The 12,878-nt window shown below is 42.6% G+C and overlaps 1 long non-coding RNA gene across 1 annotated transcript; it reads right to left on the bottom strand.

The window, feature by feature from the left end:
- Positions 1-1,573: 1,573 nt before the first annotated feature.
- Positions 1,574-12,841, bottom strand: LOC138819671 (uncharacterized). The gene is made up of 3 exons (XR_011369568.1): positions 12,755-12,841; positions 8,476-8,623; positions 1,574-1,731 (listed from the first exon to the last, which is right to left on the bottom strand). It is a non-coding gene; the product is annotated as an uncharacterized lncRNA (long non-coding RNA).
- Positions 12,842-12,878: the final 37 nt, after the last annotated feature.

The following is a 12,878-nucleotide window of genomic DNA, read 5'->3' as shown; positions in this document are numbered from 1 at the left end:
AAGAAGTAAGGCAGAGCCAAATAATATATGGGTTTTAAAGCGGTTTTCTACTGTAATACAGGTTTATTCTCTTACTCTTCTGAAGTCTCCAATTCCTCTACCCCATCAGCACCGAGACATGATAGATAATCAAGGCAGGATACAGAATCCTGGACCGTGAGCATGACCTTTAGCGGGAGCAGCTCAATGGCCCACAAATGTTTTCAACTTCCAGCTCTTGCCTTTATTCCTTCCAAGTCCCCTGTGGGCCACCGGACCTCCTGTCCTAGAGTTCCTGGGAGACCATTCTACTCAGGAAGGTCAGATGCAAGGGTCAGTTACTGCTCTTCCTGAGGTGTCCAAAGCGGGGCTGGAAGGCAGCCCGACTGTTGACCTCTTCATGGTCAGCTGAGCTTGTCAAGAAATTACTAATCATACTGAACCTCTTCACCCTTTGTGAGGCCAATTGATGTCTCCTAGCACTGGGCTGGGAGCACAGCTCAAGTGATAGACCACCTGCTTAGCAAGCTCAGGGTCATGAGTTCAAACCCCGGTACTACCTATATATTACTCCCACTGATTGGACCAAGACCTCTATTGTGTCTGTCTTGTTCACATTAAGACAAGTTGTATGGTGTCATGATTGATAAGTCAATCTTAGCTGTATTTGAATCAAGTGGGATTCTTAACATTTAAAGGAGGTTATAAAATATCAGACAAAGTGTATACTCTGGGTCTGGGTTTCCAGTGGTTGGTAAGTTAGCACCTACCAACTTTGATTTAATGGAAGTCGTCCATAATATCTAGCAGCAAATTGAAAGCTATTCTTCCAACCTGCATCTAGACCAGTCATTATTAAGAAAGACTCTGAAATAGAAAGATTCTGAAATAACTGAACACTTAATAATTACTTTCTTTCCTCTTCTAACTTTTCCTGGATATAAGGTCCTCCTTCTACCTGACAGAGCTGAGTACACTTATAGCCTGTGGTCTGCTAACCGACCCCTGGCCTCCAGCCCACCGGTCTGCTAACCGACCCCCAGCCTCCAGCCCGCCGGTCAGCTAACCGACCCCTGGCCTCCAGCCCGCCGGTCAGCTACCCACCCCCAGCCTCCAGCCCCCGGCCTCCAGCCCGCCGGTCAGCTAACCCACCCCCGGCCTCCAGCCCCCGGCCTCCAGCCCGCCGGTCAGCTAACCCACCCCCGGCCTCCAGCCCACCGGTCTGCTAACCGACCCCAGGCCTCCAGCCCACTGGTCTGCTAACCCACCCCCAGCCTCCAGCCCACCGGTCTGCTAACCCACTCCCAGCCTCCAGCCCCCGGCCTCCAGCCCACCGGTCTGCTAACCCACCCCCGGCCTCCAGCCCATCGGTCAGCTAACCCACCCCCGGCCTCCAGCCCACCGGTCTGCTAACCGACCCCCGGCCTCCAGCCCACCGGTCTGCTAACCGACCCCCGGCCTCCAGCCCACCGGTCTGCTAACCCACTCCCGGCCTCCAGCCCCCAGCCTCCAACCCACCGGTCTGCTAACCCACCCCCGGCCTCCAGCCTGCCGGTCTGCTAACCGACCCCTGGCCTCCACCCACCATGGCAGGACCGGGACCAGAGGTTGCCAACTTCTCTGAGTTCTCTTTGCCTCACAGGTGCTGGTTTTCGGCTATTCAGGATTTGACTCCAAGGAATCTTCTCTAAACTTCCTTGTTGAGAAATCAAATACAGGACAGCTTCTTCTTGTTCCTTGGGGACATTTTTCCTATGAAAGACAAACATGCCTGTGTTGATTTTCATGCAATTTGAATTGTCTATATTGGGCTGAGACCTAAGCCTCCTTTTCGCCACTGACTTCTCTGACGATTACAGATTAAACGCAAATAGGCCCTAACGTAATTCAAGAAAATACTATTCCCCACGCCCCTCACTTCCTGGCAAGGTGGCAAGTGATATACCAACTAAAGTGGCCTAATTCTTCTCAGGAAGAAAATACTTAGCAATCTCAAAGCATGACAGTTTGCCATCATCAACTTCCTTATAGGTAGGCACTTCCATCAATTATCTGGGGATTAACACAAAATACGGGTTTTCGAGTCAGAGTTGTGCCTAAGTGTATGTGCAGTCATGATCTTTGCTGGAGATTGAACCTTTTTGGTGTTCTAATCAAATGCCCCCAAGTTTACCATTGAGTCTCTCTTGGTTTTTCTAAACAAAAATTATAATTATCTTACATTTAGGTTCCAGTGTTATAAGGCAAAGGTCAAACACAGTTGCTTAGATAGCTCACTGGGGGTCTGTGGAGAGTCCATCTCCACAAAGACTGCAACGTGTGCTCATTTCCTCAACGGTTACTGAGGACGTGGCCTACACCGGGAAAAGTGTGAAGGACACTCACATCAAGGTATTTTTCTACCTTCAGTGTTGGGGATTGCGCTAGACTACTGGAGAAGTTTATGGTTTCCAAGTATGTATTCTAAATAGATCCAACAACCTGAATTTAATAAAACAAGTTCATCTAAAATTTAAGGAAAAATTTAAGACAGTGACTGAGATGTAGAATGAATACCTCAGGTACGTGCATGCATTTCCCAGGAAGATGGCATCCTGAGGAGTTCAGTTTGCAGTGTTGGAATCTTAATGACTTATTCCTATGTTGAAATCTATCTATCTATCTAGAAACGTGGATCGATACATGGATGTATTGGAGAGTAATACTAAAACTCTATGAGAGAGGCAATTTCAGTGACCGGATGTGGCCTCAGGCAGTCATTAGCATCCGCAAGCGGGAACAGGACCTCTCTGTTCTGGAGTACCTTAAAGCACATTTTTCTGCTTCTGCCAGAACATTAAACATTTATCAACTGTCTATCTCATGAAGGGCAATGGGCTTCAAAGATGAAAAAGGCGTAGTTCCGGTTTATGAGGAAAATTTCAGAAGATGGACGACTACCCTGGTAGGAGATGTTTCAGAAAGAAAGAGTTCACAACACAGATGGGAGGGGGGAGAGAAAGAGCTCTTTGCTCATCCGTTATGTCAGGATAAAAATTAATCCAGGAGCCTGAAAGACATGTTTGAACAAAGGATGAATAATGATTGCAGTCCTGGGCAAGATGCACGGGGCCAGGTTTCCTAAACAACAGACCACCCAGCATCACAGGGAACCTTGCCTGCTTTGGAGACATTTTGGATTTCATGCTCTGAATCCATGGGGTTGAGAAAGTTAAAAAAAAATCTAGGTTACCCTGAGATTTTTAAGAGAAATAAAAATTTAAAGAGACCTCTGGGGAAAGGGAGATGGATGGGCAGTGACAGAGCAACTTGTAATGGAAGAGCCGGGGACCATGGGAAGACAGAATAAAATAAATATAAAATAAGCTGTGTACTCTCTGCAGCAATGTCTACTAAGCACGGTGGTGATTCTACACAGAAGACTGTAAAATGTAGCTGTAGCTCAGTTGTGATCAGTGCATTACCAAACTTGAGTCTTCTTTCTAGCATCTTCTATGGCTCAAGTCTAAGCCTGATAATAGTGACTATTTGGGGTAATCATGATCGGGATACATTGCATAATCCAGATGAACTCAGGAAGTAGTAAAGAAATAGATATTCATACCAGCTGTGGGAAAGGGGTTCATTGTGCAAACCGTAGTTTATCTCTGTGAGTCTTTGGTTTCAGTTAATCTTTGTGCAATGTATAAATAAAATGGGTAAAACTTCTGGAAAACAAGGTGCATTGTACTCAAACTGGTATGTTTGAGGAACAGAACCTGTGAACCTAGAATCTGCTGCTTTCAAGAAAATAGAGCTAGACAAGAGAGAGAAATGGAGAGAATGCAGAAGAGAATCATGTAAGTCAAGGAATGAGAGAGATGGTGAGTTATTAGGACGAACGGTGAAGACAGGGTTGGCACACTGAGAAGGGCTGGGTTTCGTGGTTACAAATGGTGATCTGGGAAGAATGGGACGAGGAAAGGCTTGCAGAATGCTGAGCATAAATGCGGACAGTCAGGACATGGAGACGGGGTTATAATAGTGATAGCTAATGTTTATCGGGGACAGGATATGTTTCAACATTTCCCATGCATTATCTCCTTAAAGGTAGCCTGTGAAATAGGGATATTATTTCATTTGACAGTTGAGCAAATTGCAACACAGACTGAAGAGTAATTTATGTAAGCTGATTTACTACATTACATTACTAGCTTACAAATCAGGTCTGTTCAACTCTTAACTACTGGGCTATTTGCCTCTAAATCTTGTAAAAGAGGTTTGAGGGAGAGGAAAGAAATGGATTTCGTTTTTATTTTAGAGGAAGTATGAGGCTAGAAGGACTTTTTTCCCCTAATAAGACAGGGCAGATAGACTATAGGTGAGCAGATGGGGAAGACAGTTGTGGAAAATGGAAGTTAAGGTTAAAGACACACACACACACACACACACACACACACACACACACACACACACACACACACACACACACACACACACACACACACACACACAGCAATGGAAACTTGCAATTCATGGGTTAAAATTTCCTAAGAAACAAAGGGCTCTGTTTATAAATATAGTAAGGGTAAGTTAACTTGCAACATTAAAAAAAGAAAAAACAATGGGCACTGGGTTTAATGATTAGGATATAATTTTGTTTGAAATAGTCTTAAAGCAGACTTCACACAGGAAGCAGTTAACAAATATTAAGTTATTCTTCTCATGAGTAACACGCCCTGTCAAGTAGAGTTAACAACAGCATCACTTGTCATTCTAATTATTTTATAGAAAATGATTAAGCAATACAACAGTATTTGTCTCTGTTCTGTAAAATATTTATACTGCTCCTTTCATAGGAGGAATTAGTCATCTCTGAATGGTTAGTTCACATACCCTGGAATCTTTCCATTTCAAGGATCAGAAACACAGCCAGGCCTAGGAAGGACTGGTAATGGTAGAAACCAGTAATACAGATCTACCGTGGAAGTGTGATGGATTCTTTTGCAAACTGAGAACGTGAAACACAGAGACATGAGAAATTTTACTCACATCTACGACTCACAACTAGTAATAGAAAGAGACCCTTTCATTCATTTCAGGCTGAAATGTTCTGGCTATGGTGTTAAATAGTGAACTTGTTTGCATTTGTAATTATTTCTGGTTCCTCATTTCCTTCTTGGTAAACAAATATAGGTATGTGATTAGTTTATATTTCTGGGTATATCCTTAAGAGATCATCTGGGTATTTCTGGGTATATATTTTAAGATTACACTTGCCTCTTCCTTAAGTAAAATAGTAGGAAAGCATTCCTAACAGGTTTGTTTAGGCCAGCAAGGCTCCGCTTGCTCCAGACTCGCCTTCCTGCGGAGTATTCTGGAAGAGCTCGGCGGGAGTCCCACCGGCAGCAGCTCCAGGGAGGCCGAGGGGAAGGAAACCACAGTTCCACCTGGCCCGCTGACACAACGCTTTGCGTTATCATTTCCTCTTCCACCGTTGGTGTACAGGAAGGCTTTGCTTCCTCTCTAGCCCGGGGGAGAATGGTGACATTTAGACCCTCCAAAAATATAGCCATCATATGTTCAACTTGCCTCTCTTAGTTCATGTGAGTTAAAGGGATTGGCATACTTCCCACAACTGAAGCACTAGTCGTGTAGCAAGCAGTCACAGAACACTTAGGGGTAGACTGTAAGAGTTATCAGCATAGGGAAGGTGTCTTGGAACCAAGGAAACACGGAATGGAAGAAATCTAGACTTAAAGAATAACACTAATGTCTAATTCATTACATGTGCAGAGCTTAGCCTGAGATGTTGAAAATACTCAAAAGAGCTTTCTCTTCGCCTCCACCAATAGGTACCAGACACCAGACAGTTCTAGAGCAGGAGAACTGCTTCTGGGACTAAAACTAGTCCTAGTAGATAGTTTTCAAGTGTTTTTGTTGTTGTTTTCCTCCCCACTAATTCTCATCCCAGCTCCAGAGAAGACGTACCATTCTCATTTTGTGGGCCTGAGGCCAGCAGGGAGCCAATGTCTGACAGTCTAGTCCACACTTTGCTGATACCACGTTCCACCTTTCTTTCTCTGATCCTCCTGTTTTCTCTCCCTCCCCCCTCTCCCTCCCTCTCTTTTTCTCCCTTCCTCTCTCCCCTCCACCTCCACACAATACTCCTCCTCCTCCTTTCTTTCTCTCTCTTTCCTCCTCCCTCCCTGCCTCTCTCTCTCCTTTCTTATTCCTCAATCCTGGGGCTTGAACTTAGGGTCTGGGTGGTACCCTTAGTTTTTTGTTTTTTGTTTTTCTTTTCTCAAAGCTAGCGCTCTACCACTTGTACTACACCACCACTTCCATCTTTTAGGTGATTGATTGGAGATCAGACTTTCTGAGTAGCTAGGATTACAGGCTTGAGCCATCGATGCCCAGCTTGATCCTCCGGTCTTGATTTCATCAATGAGTAGCAGCAACATTTTGATAGTAAATGGTAATGAATCAGGTTGAGAGTGGGAAGGAAAATATTCCTTCCTTGTTAATTTTATGAACAGAAAAAGAAAAAAACAACAACACCTGCTGTGCCTAGAAATAGAATAATCAAGAACTTGAATAGTTAGGAGGCATATGTAAAAACCTTCTGTTTGTTCTGCTGTGTGTGTGTGTGTGTGTGTGTGTGTGTGAACAAGCTCACTGGTTCAGAGAAGTGTGAAATGTGAAACACGGCAGCTCTGAGCTGCAAGATTCTGAGTGTTCAGTGTAGCTCCCTGCCCCTGGAATTGTATTTACTCATCACCAGTGCCTCGTGGCCTGCATTTGAAGGCAGATGTGTCTTTGAAGAAGTGTTGTCACACAGTGATATCAAAGGGTCATGTTGCCATGTGGAGCCTGAAGATAATTATTCCTTCTGCACAGCTGTCCTAATCAATGTTATTTGCTAGTGTCACAGGCAGTATCTTTTGGCACATATTAAGGTTCTTCAAGGGAAACATAGACTAGAAACTTCCTGCTATGTTTAACCCAAAATTAAAATAGAAATAGCAAGTGAATTATTAAAGAGCAAAAATCCATTGCCCCTAAACACATGGCTCTAAGACTAAAACTAATTTCTCTTCATGAATTCCCTTCCCAGGACCATCACTGTCTTTAGAGCACATCAGCGAGATCTCTGTGCACAACTACTTATCGATAATAATAATAATAATAATAATAATGACGACTGTGGTCCATCATGATTCCATTACCTCTCCTTTTACGCTCGCTCTGATCATGTCTATGTGGTTAAACAAAACAAGAACAGAGCAACTGGGCTGAGGAAGAATCATTTCGTCTAGCCCTGACCCTCCCCAGTCATCTCTGGTGCAAACAGAACAGGCCAGGGACTGCTTCCTAATTATGCATTCTCAGCTTCTTAAGCAACTGCAACAGCAAGGTGTGGGACCAGGCTTTGTTTCTGCTGATGTTTTACTTGTATCGGTTATTGCTCCTGTCACAATTCTGCTTCTAGCTTTTACATTTTATATGATTTCCTCTATTCTTTACAGCAAGCAAAAAAAAAAGCCATAAAACCTATCCACCTACTGCTGCCTGTAAAAATCAATAAAATGGAACAAAGCATCTGTAGCTCTTCCGTTGGTCATGAAGCCTCCTTGTCCCCTGGGTCAATTCTTCAGATTCCTTTTCTTAGAATATGCAAGAAGACAGAACGATGGCTTCATGTTTCCCTGATGAACAACCCTAGCCTTTGCCACATTCCGTATGCACTTCCTTTCCTCTATTTCTCATCTCTCTCCATCTCTTCTCTATTTGTCCCCCCCCCCCACGGCTTATTTGCGTTCTCCTACTTCCGTATCTCCCACATCTTTTCATCTGGTTTCTAATGTTTCACATCTAGCCTCTCACAGGTTTCTCATGTTGTCAGAATATTCATATTAAAGGAATAATGTCTAAGGCCTCTGAGGAGCTTGGCGTGGGGTTTCTTTGGGTTTTCTGGTTCTCTGATGACTAATTTCTTCTGCAAGGGAAACTGCTCATCTGTCAAGCAAATTAGCTCTTCTCTAGCACAGTAATCATCTGTCAGCTTCAAGAGGTGAGAGATTCATTAGATGTATTTTGCAAGATTAAACTGAGAATCCAGATTGGCTTCTTGCTGGGGCACAAAGGCGTCACTCCAGGCCAAGGAGGAGGGTGGTAATGCTGGGGTAGAGAGGGGGAGGGTTCTCAAGGACTGCAGGAAATGTGCCCCAGATTAATTTTTAAGCTTTGTGTACTGCATCCCTCTAAAATCTGTGTAGCCATTTCTCCAGATAAATTGATTCCTTCCTTTCCCCACAGTAAATAAGGCTATCCTCTGTTTCAGATGGCATACCTTTCCTACTCTGCTGAATTCAGTATCTGTACGTGTGCTACGGCTGCCAAGGGACCATGCACCTGCCTGTCAAGGCTCAGGCCCACGCCTCCTCTTCCCTGATTTCCTTTAGCAGCTCCTTTGCTTCATCCTCCCTTTGTCCTCTGAACACTTGCGGCACTTACCCTGCGTCAAGCAACAGTTCAACCCTCATCATGAAAACACTGGGCATGGAAATGTGACCGATGGTCTTGGTAACATTTAGTGAGCTCTGAAAAGGCTGGGTGTGTCCTGGTAAAGTTGAAGCCAGATGGTTGGCATGGCTAAGAGCATCTGGAAGAGGTAAGAAATGGAGAGAATAGTAGAGATAAGTGATGGAAGTAAGATGTCCCCTTCCCGTACTGCTTGTGCACGTTAGAAAAGGCCATTTTCCTCAGATTCTCTCCCATGCTGATTATGTCTCTGAGTTTTATAAGCAACTGTTAGTCTTGCTGATGCTAGAAACTCACCAAGACCACTCAAAGTCCAATTTAGCATTATAAACACTTCCTTTTTTATTTAGAAAGACAAACCTGCAGACAGAGAGAGAGACAGACAGACAGAGACTGAGACAGAGAGAGAGAGACAGAGATTGTACATCCCAAATGCCCAAATATCCAAAGTATTGGTCAGTTTTCCATTTCTGTAACAAAATATCTCAGATAATTTACTCAAGAAGTGGAAAGGGGGGCTGGGAAGATGGCTCAGTGGTTAAAGCGCTTGCCTTGCATGCCTGAGGCCCTGGGTTCGATTCCTCAGCACCACATAAGCAAAAAGAAAAAAGCCAGAAGTGGCGCTGTGGCTCAAGTGGTAGAGCGCTAGCCTTGAGCTGAAGAGCTGAGGGACAGTGCCCAGGCCCAGAGTTCAGGCCCCATGACTGGACCCAAAAAAAATTAAAAAAAAAAAAAAAGAAGTGGAAAGGTTCATTGTGACTCCTGAGTTCCCAGGTTTCTGTCCAGTCGGTAGCGCCTTTGGTTTGGGGCCGGTGGCAGGCAGCCCATCCTGAGGAGTGCGTTGGGAGCCCACTGAGCATCTCCTGGTGACTTGGAGGCAGAGAGGAGAAAGAAGAGGGTCCAGGGTTCCACAGCCCCTTCACTGACCAAAGAGTCTCTGATTGGTCCCATCTCTGAAAAGATTTCACCATTTTCCAACAACACTAAGGACCCAGCCTCTAATTCATGGGTCTTAGAAGGATTTTTGATCCACACAATAGCCACCCACTAGATTGCATTTAACTTCACAAGTGCTGCTACTTTTGGCTCAGGGTATAACTGAGTAGCTTACACTCTTCCACTTTTCCCTCTCTAGCCTTTTCCTGAAAGGAGAACATTTCCTAAACTCCACCTCAATGACTGAGTCTAATTTCATACTGCAGTCCATAATATACCAAAGCCTTCAAGAAGCAAACAGAACCCCTAGTATATTAATTTATTTATTAGGCTTTACTTTCTTATGATGTTCATGCACATGTTTATAGTCTCGTAATAGATTCTATTAATAAACTGTGACTATGAGAAATACATTTGGAATTTCTAATTTTGCTTCTTAATAAAGACGTATCTGTCATCATAGAAAAAAACGTAGGCTTTGCGATATCCATTCCAGACAAAAACCTTAAAAAGCACTGAGATATAATCCTTGTCGTTCACATGTCAAACTTAGGACAATTGATAACTTGGGAATTTGAGATGAAAGAACTCTGATATAAACATCTCTCCCCTCTCTTCCCCCTCGCTCACCTTTCTCCTCCTCCTTCCCTTTCTTCTTTCCACATTTAACTATCAATTAATAATTATCATCTGCTATATATGTATTTGATGCCGTAGGCCCAATAGTCCATGCATGTTCAGATCCAGGGCTATTTTAGGCTGTATAGAAAGGCTCCTTGATTCATTGCTACCAAGTATCTGTTGTAAATTACTTTCCTCTAGAGAAAGGTCCCACTTTTATTTTGCAATGGCTCCATTTATAGCTTGGAGTGCACTGTTTATTTTATTAATGTTCTGAGCAGTACCAGAACACTGCTGAGAGTTTCTGACACGCTGAAGTTTACAGTGTAGGTTATATATTATAAATACAGATACAAAACCATTACTTTAGGCATGGAAGGACAAAACAGAGTCAACAGAGGGAACCTGGAAAAAAGCCGAGAAAGAAGAAAAGTGAATACATAAAGGAGAGGACTAGAGGAAAGAGATCTGGTTTTTTCCATTTACTTTGCTATGTGAAAGTCTTTCATGAAGTCAGATCTTCATAGACTGAAGAAAGAATGCTGTCCAAGCAACAGCACAGTGAAAGAGTTGGGTAATACAATTATCATTAGCTTCTTGTCAAAAATATACAGCTTGATTTATCTCATCTCAAAAAATGTGTATTTAATACATAGTATGCACCTGTTTGGGTCTGCGAACACATGTATGAAATAGAAAATGAGACTCTGGCCTCAGAATTTACTTGGTAGAGGAAAAAGTCGTGGAAGAATAACTAGGAGTTATCATTGTTATGATAGAAATACAGCACAATGATGACATAACTATATGGCATATATCCCATGATACATAATTATGTCAGGTGTTATAGTTCCCAGAATGATATACATGATATATTTTGCTGTAAAATAGAAATGCAAATTGTCAAACAGAACTTGAGCATTAAATGAAATTATAATAAACATAATGTTGAACAAGTTTCTATGCAGCCACGTTTTTAAAAGATGGTACCATGAAAATGTTTTCCCTCTTGTAAAAATAATGGCTCAGAACTCTCTATGCATGTATGACATTATGACACTGGATTCCATTAATAAGTATGATTAAAAAACATTAATAAATATGTGAATAGTGCTTCAAAATAGTAGCTCAAGACTCTGGGAAAGAATGGTTTAGAATAGTTTCCAACCTATTCCAACCATGAAAACCACCATTAAGCACAGATCTCAGAGCTCTTCTGGAGATGTTGGTTCTATGGTAATAGGGTAGTCCTACGAAACTGTACTTTTTCAGGAGATTCTATTTTACGGAAGATTTGGTGACGGACTTCTTAGGAGAGACTGCAATTGACCAAGGAGTGAGATTGAAAAGAAGTGCATTTACAAGTGAGAAAATAATAGGCAAACCGTTAATTAGATGTTTTATGTCCTTCAGACCGAATCTACATGAACAACATTGAAGATAAGTTAAATAAAGTAATTCAAAAATATTCTACCACTTATTTCCCTCAAATACATCTGAAAAGTGCACATAGTTACTTACAATTATATAGGAATATATATGGAAATCAAAATTTCAACCTACAAGTAGGTCCTAGGAAAATTTAAACCACTTTTTTAAGCCAAAATTTTTAACTTATTTTTTGAGCGTCCATTGTCCTAGGGGTAAAGCAAACTTGAATGCTTTATCTGAAAGCTTGCAGCCGCTGCAGCGCTCTTCAGAGTCAAACTGTTCAGCAGTTCAACCTGAGTTGCTTTGCCCAAATTCAAGCTAGTATGTGTAAGCCTGTGGTTCTCAGAAGCAGTTATTTACACGGATGAGGGGAAGGGAAAAGAAAAGGAAATCCTAAAAGAAAAACCTTAAGCATTTAGAAGCAGGTGTTTCCAATCAGCGTCAATAGTCCTATAGGGCAAAGCTAACCTGAAATCTTGGTCTGAAGTCTTGCAGTCAAGAGCTTGTACATTCAAATTGCTCAGCACCTCAAACTGAGGTGCTCTGCCAAAATTCAAGCGGGTAGAAGAAATCATGGAGTATTCAGCAGCAGGTACTTCCGGGGAGCATCCATGGGCATACTGAGTCCAAGAATCTGGAATTTTTCCTAAGCAGCATTGAAACCAGTGAAATACTGTTGTGTTCCGTGGCTCAGAACCTCATTCCCAGTGTGCGTGGAAGAGGTCATTTGGCTTACAACAGCCGTTCAGTATTTAGAGGCTGATATTTCCACTCAGCGTCCATAATCATGTGTGGCCGCAGACACCTGGAGCCTTCTCAAATCTTCAACACAGTGCGGTAAGCCCAGCTTCAACTTCCACAGCACGTCAAACCGAGTGAATAGGTAAAAGCTCTGCTCACCAACCCCACCAAGCCAAAATTACTTAAAAAGCAATTTAGTACAAAATTTAAATTCTGTTTAACAGTACCAAAGGTCTCCTCTGCATCCCTATTCTTTAATAGTAAGCATTTTTTTTTTCTTTCTAACTTTTTAGAATGGAATATGCCTTCCAATTTTATCTTGGAATATTGAACTCTAAATTACCAATAATCCTAATATAGGCCAAATATTTCCAAAAAGTCATTTTTTAAACGTTGTATTTCATAGCTCCTATACAGGAGATTATATTGCTTATAGTTTCTTTTTACTTTTGGTTTTAAATGAAAAACTATACCTAAAGCTCTAACTCTATATACAGAAGAGGCCTAAGAAATTAAAACATACCACTTTCTTAACCATTGGCATCTGCGTCCTCCTCTTCCTCGTCCTCCTTCTCCTCTTCCTCCTCACGTGGGCTTGATCAAATGCTCGTTGGTGCCAGGGATGATGCTAAGTGCTGGGGAGAAGG

This window comes from Dipodomys merriami, unplaced genomic scaffold (assembly GCF_024711535.1).
Source record: "Dipodomys merriami isolate MVZ:Mamm:240054 unplaced genomic scaffold, mDipMer1.0.p SCAF_81, whole genome shotgun sequence".
In the NCBI taxonomy this organism is placed as follows: Eukaryota; Metazoa; Chordata; class Mammalia; order Rodentia; family Heteromyidae; genus Dipodomys; species Dipodomys merriami.
Note: the sequence above shows the minus strand (reverse complement) of the source record. Positions and strands in the feature narration are given on the sequence as shown.